This window comes from Triticum urartu, chromosome 7 (assembly GCF_003073215.2).
Source record: "Triticum urartu cultivar G1812 chromosome 7, Tu2.1, whole genome shotgun sequence".
Taxonomy (NCBI): Eukaryota; Viridiplantae; Streptophyta; class Magnoliopsida; order Poales; family Poaceae; genus Triticum; species Triticum urartu.
The window spans coordinates 543,507,466-543,513,680 of NC_053028.1; the positions used below are offsets into that span (position 1 = coordinate 543,507,466).

Below are 6,215 nucleotides of genomic sequence, written 5' to 3' on the forward strand. Positions count from 1 at the left end.
CACTAGTCTCAAAATCAGAGAGCATCTTATTATAATTTCCATAAGAGTTGTTGTAGGAATTACCATAATTATTAGAGGAATTACTAGGAAACGGCCTAGGATTAAAATTACCTCTATACGCGTTATTACCAAAATTGTTCCTACCAACAAAATTCACATCCATAGATTCATTATTATTCTCAATCAAAGTAGACAAAGGCATATCACTAGGATCAATAGGAGCACTCTTATTATTAAACAATTTCATATGTTCATCCATCTTTCCACTCAAAACATTAATCTGTTCTATCGCATGAACTTTTTTACTAGTAGATCTTTCGGTGTGCCATTGAGAATAATTAACCATAATATTATCTAGGAGTTTAGTAGCTTCTCCTAAGGTGATTTCCATAAATGTGCCTCCCGCGGCCGAATCTAAAAGATTTCTAGAAGCAAAATTCAATCCGGCATAGAAATTTTGTATGATCATCCATAAATTCAAACCATGAGTAGGGCAATTACGAATCATTAATTTTATCCTCTCCCAATATTGTGCAACATGTTCATGATATAGTTGCTCAAAATTCATAATATCATTTCTAAGAGATATGATCTTAGCGGGAGGAAAATACTTAGAGATAAAAGCATCTTTGCACTTATTCCATGAATCAATACTATTTTTAGGCAAAGAAGAGAACCAAGTTTTAGCACGATCTCTAAGAGAAAACAGAAATAGCTTCAATTTAACAATATCATTATCCACGTCTTCCTTCTTTTGGATATCACACAAATCAACAAAGTTGTTTAGATGGGTAGCAGCATCTTCACTTGGAAGGCCAGAGAATTGATCTTTCATGACAAGATTCAACAAAGCAGCATTAATTACACAAGATTCAGCATCGGTAAGAGGAGCAATCAGAGTGCTAAGAAAATCATTGTTGTTGGTATTGGAAAAGTCACACAATTTAGTATTATCTTGAGCCATTGTGATAAACAATCCAACACACAAACACACAAGAAGCAAGCGAAAAGAGACAAACGAAAAAAGAGGGCGAATAAAATGGCAAGGGTGAAGTGGGGGAGACACTACACCACAACACCAATCAAATGGCATGTAATCTGCGGGGAAAAAACCACTTAAGGGGGCAGATAAACTGCCGGGAGAGAAATTCTCCCGGCAGATAGAACTGCCACGAGAACGGCTGCCGGGAATTACTTCTCCCGGCAGATAAACTTCTCCCGGCAGTTTTACTGCCCCCACACATTTATTTGCCAGCAGTTTATTTTCTCCCAGTAGATTGTCCATGGCATATAAACTACAGTTACAGCAATGTAATTGCCGGCACAAGCTTGTTTACCCGGCAGTTAATATGCCATCACGTTGATTTCACTAGCAAAAGCAAATTGATCTGGGCCACAAATCGCTAATTTAATATGCATTCATTTTGTCCAGGCAATCAAAACGAATGACACAATTTCATAATTCACATATGGGCCTCATAGTAAAACTTAACTTCATTGAATAAAATTAACGACCAAATACATAGGTTTCTAGAAACGCCCATATATAAGGGTGTTGTGCAACAAAAGGAAAATTACATATGTTTTGGATGCGACACATGGGCAAAATGAGCATATAATGGCCTCTATGCTAAACTAGCAACAAAAATTAGCTTTCCCCATGGCTGTGATGTTCCGAACAACGCGAGGCCCTAATCATTCAAAATGCTTATAGTTTATTGCTTTAACTTCCGCTAGCCTCTCGCTCTTGTGCTTCAGCATTGTCTCCTCTTCCTTTTTCCATTCTATTTCCTGGAAAGAGAAATTTTTGGCACATTAGAATTTACACGTCAGATGTAAGTAGATTGCCGTTTGTTTTCTTTCTCATTGTTGCCTTTTGTTTTTCTTTTGACACATCATCTAAATGTTCCAAATAAAATATGGTCAGGTTCATAGTTTTACATGTTGAAGGGGGCAAACTAATACGATGTCATGACAGCATGGCAAAACTTGGAACCCAAATTTGGCCATATTCATTTTTTTAAATGCTTCACAAGCATGAATGGTAGATGCGCACGTGTGTACAGAATGTCACCCCCGTTTGTCAAACCATATTTTTGGACTCATACTAGAACAAAAATAATAAAAGAGTATATAAGTTCAGGTTGGATATATGACTTACCAAGTGTTCTCTCTGCCTCCATTCAATCTTCTCCTCCTAGCATGTTGTAGCCTTTTCTCAGCTGATAATTACTTGCCCTGACATAATACATGGAACATATAAGAATCCATGCTTCATGTTATTCTTAAGAAACAGTAACTTATTGAGTAAAAACTAGAATAAAGACCCCAACCTTATAAAAGTAGCATGTAAAAAAAATTAAACTCTAGAAGAGTACTCCACTTTCAGTCTGTCTTAGCAGCAAAATGAAAGGAGACATAAATAAGTTCTCTAGCTAGTTATTTTTCTTCCATGTAACAGTATATGTGCATGATGACAGTTGACTAAATGATGTCACATCGATCGACCAATGGGAATAAACAGCACAATACAAAAATCTTTTTACCCAAAGCTTGCTTGTAAAACTCCTACAGTGTTTTACTGATTTACTCCCTCCGTCCCATAATGTAAGACATTTTTTGACACTAGACTAGTGTCAAAAAACGTCTTACATTATGGGACGGAGGAAGTAGCATTCCGTTGTAGCATCCACTTGTTTAGCGCCAAAAGATTATTGAACTCCCTATACTGATAAGACTTAAAAAACATGTGTGCAGTCATTTAGAAGTATCCACCGCGGCACTGCCATAGTGCATAGATCATTTAAAAGTTTTCACTGGCCGAGAGCATATCTACAATCCTTTATGTACAATATAAATTGAAACTGCAAACATTCCCTGGTGCTTCCTATCAAGACGTCTGAAGATCAAAACGATAATATGTTTTGAAGAACTGTTCTTACTCGATTAAATGGAGAAATATTTAAGTAGTGACTACCCTGAGTTCAAGCATTACAAAATACTACTCCCCCCGTTCCTAAATATAGGTCTTTCTAGTGATTTCAACAAGTGACTACGTACAGAGCAAAATGAGTGAATCTACACTCTAAAATATGTCTATATACATCCGTATGTGGTAGTCCATTTGAAACCACTAAAAAGACTTATATTTAGGAATAGAGGGAGTAGATGTTTCCTTTCGCACAAACAACACATGTCCAAGCATAATGTGTATGTAAGTATGAAAGATAGATCACAGTAGCTGATAGCACAGGCAAGCAACATAGATAACCATTGTTTCATATGCACGCTCAAAAGAATCAAGTAAGCAAAAGTAGTTTGATTTTCACATTTCAAGTTTTGATGTGAGAACTCAAGAAAATTTAGTCCTGAGCCATGACACTAAGATGTTTAACTTCACAAATTTGCGCAAAATACTACAATGTTGAGATCCTGGAATGATTAATTTCCCCATGACCACAAAAGCAGTAACTCATAACCAAATCTATATCTAACACAACACACCTACATTAGTCACGTTGGTCTGTAGAAGATTTTTTTCTAGGAGATACTCCTAATAGTGCAAATAGCAATTACAACGCTAAATCGACATATTTACTGTAATAACTGATAAGGATGATCCTTGAAGGATGTAAGTGTGACCACCAGAAGAAAATCAAATCACGTACAAGTTTTCGGAGTTGTGCAATTTAGGGAAGCACCTTCTCAAGCACAGGATCAAGCGATAGAACACAAATGATATCAAGATCTTGTAGAAGCTTCTCAAAATATCTAATTTCTTGTGACAATAAAGTTACTGCAATGCTTGCGAAGTTTAAAAGTATACAAAAACTATTATCTATTAGATGGCATGGAAGTTTAAGCATAATTTTTGGTACCTATGTGGACTTGTTCTTTATATAATATATGGGTAAATCATATTCAGACGACAACTTTCACAGAACATAAATAATAAACTTCATATCAGAGAACTAACACTTTTGCAAGCTCAAATCTTTAAACTCTAGAAGCAGTACTCCACTTTTAGTCTATATTTGTAGCAAACAGAGAAGAGGCAGAAAGAGATTCTCTATCTGATTGATTTTCTTACATGTACAAGTATATGTGCATGATGACGAGTGAACTAAATGATCTCACATCAATCGACCAGTGGAGATAAACAAGGGTACTTGCTCATTCCAACTACATGTTCATTAGTTAAAGTTCGTTTTCTTTTACATCAAGAATTAGCACAAAGAGCACTTAATCATTGTAAATGGAAGAATACCCATTGGCACCAAGAATTAGAGTTGTGAAGAGCATCTTCATTGGTACATTCAAGCACAAGTTTGAGAGAAAAAATGTTACCTCGGTATTAAACTCCTATGAAACAATTAGCTAGATGGTAAATCAGGGCAGGAAAGTAGGTACTTTTGTAGAGAAATTTTTAATATCAAATCCACACTCATGTCTATAAATTTATCTCTTTCAGATGGAGGCACCAAAAATTTATAGAGCGCTACATTTCCCTACTACTATAGTAAACAATTTTTTGAATTTGGATTAGCAGTACCTTGCTTCTATAAAATGAATATCCACCGTTCATCAGTACCTTGCCCAAGAGATCTAATGGTTGACATTTCTTAGATTCGCTATGTATGGGCAGGCGCCAAAACGACTCCAGGACCTTTCTGGAATCCTGACAGCTCCAAATGGGCCCACTGGTGAAATATGCTATTCAAGATCTTTTGTGGCTATGATCGGGAAACAATGATGACTAGAGTAACCTTCCTTCTACTCCGTAAACAACTAGCTTGTATAGAGCACTAATCGTTTGTATCTACCAAGTTTCGAAGCAGCAACTTGCCAATCCTCTGGACGGGATTTAACACTCAATGTCATACATACTACTCCCATTTGAAAATAAATGTTGCTCAAATAAACGGATGAGTGAGTGAAGAACACGTGCATAGATCGTGCCTTCGACTAGTATACGCTGTCTTCAGTTGCGCAATGTCTGAACCTGAATAAATAAAGACCGATCCATGTACTAAAAAGGATGGATACAAGCAAATGAAATAGGCACATATACTTGCATATTAAGATAACAAAATGAAATATACACTAACCTGGCTGAAACCCTTTACAAATCACGAGCACTAGGAATTCCTCAAACAAACCAACCACCGCTAGAACCACTCTCCAATCCTTTCACTAATAGCACCTGCATCAATTTGGTAGGAAAAGGAAAAAACAATAAGGAACACGCTCAGTAGTAACTCGGTGGAAGGGGAAATCTGCCTTCATACGGACAACTAGACAATGCGCACCATGAGTTCTCATCGAGCAGAGAAGAAACGATTAACAACCTTGGTAAGGAAGATCTCGCTTGCATCGGGTTTCCACCAAGACGGATCTGAGGAAAGTATTGTACCAGCATAGTAGAGATGGGACACCACGCTCACCGTTGGCGGGGAGGAAGCTGTGGTGGGGAGTCCACCTATGCTCGTCGGCATGATGGACCATAAAGAAGAGATGGAGGCGACCGGCATCGTTGACCAGTTCTGGTGGTGGTCTCCAAGGGAGGGAGGCGACGACGACGTCGCGGGCGTATCGAGGGAGGCGACGCCGAGATCCAAGCCCCGCCGCCATAGATCCCGATGGGGTCGCACAGGTCAACCAAAGGGGTGCTGGTGAAGGGCGTGGTCAATGGCAGAGGGGGCGGCGGCGGCGGTCAAGGAGGAGGTCTAGGGAGGGTTCGATTTGGGGGGAGAACAGGTCGTGTGGTGGCTCTAAATCTTCTTCTTTTTTTTTGAGCGGTGGCTGTAATTCTTTTGAGTCGAAATGTCGCACGCTCTCCCGCGCCAGCATGCATTTGGGCCAAATATTATTTTGGGATCGCGCCACATGCAGGCCCGGTAGATAGTGGGCCGTAGTTCAGTTCTCCCGGCAGTTTTTATGACCTAAGATGTGGACATTATTACTGGCAGTGCGCATGCCCTTGCTCATTAACTTCTACCGGCAGTTTCTCCGCCGTTATGCAATTCTACCGGCAATAACAAAATCCCCGGCAGATGGTTTGCCCTCATTCTTGTATTTTTCCCGGCAGTTAATTGCCCCCAATTCTACTGGCAGTTATTTTGACAAAAGAGGGGATGCCTTCCGGGGCATCCCCAAGCTTAGGCTTTTGGTTGTCCTTGAATCTTACCTTGGGGTGCCTTGGGCATCCCCAAGCT

At 39.1% G+C, this 6,215-nt stretch overlaps 1 long non-coding RNA gene across 4 annotated transcripts; it reads right to left on the reverse strand.

The window, feature by feature from the left end:
- Nucleotides 1-1,477: 1,477 nt before the first annotated feature.
- LOC125525685 lies at nucleotides 1,478-5,763 on the reverse strand. Of its 4 annotated transcripts, none has more exons than XR_007291392.1 (4): nucleotides 5,349-5,763; nucleotides 5,109-5,203; nucleotides 2,162-2,238; nucleotides 1,478-1,791 (listed from the first exon to the last, which is right to left on the reverse strand). It is a non-coding gene; the product is annotated as an uncharacterized LOC125525685 (long non-coding RNA). The 4 variants fall into 4 exon arrangements; XR_007291393.1 differs by having other exon boundaries at nucleotides 5,310-5,763; XR_007291391.1 differs by having other exon boundaries at nucleotides 5,109-5,763.
- Nucleotides 5,764-6,215: the final 452 nt, after the last annotated feature.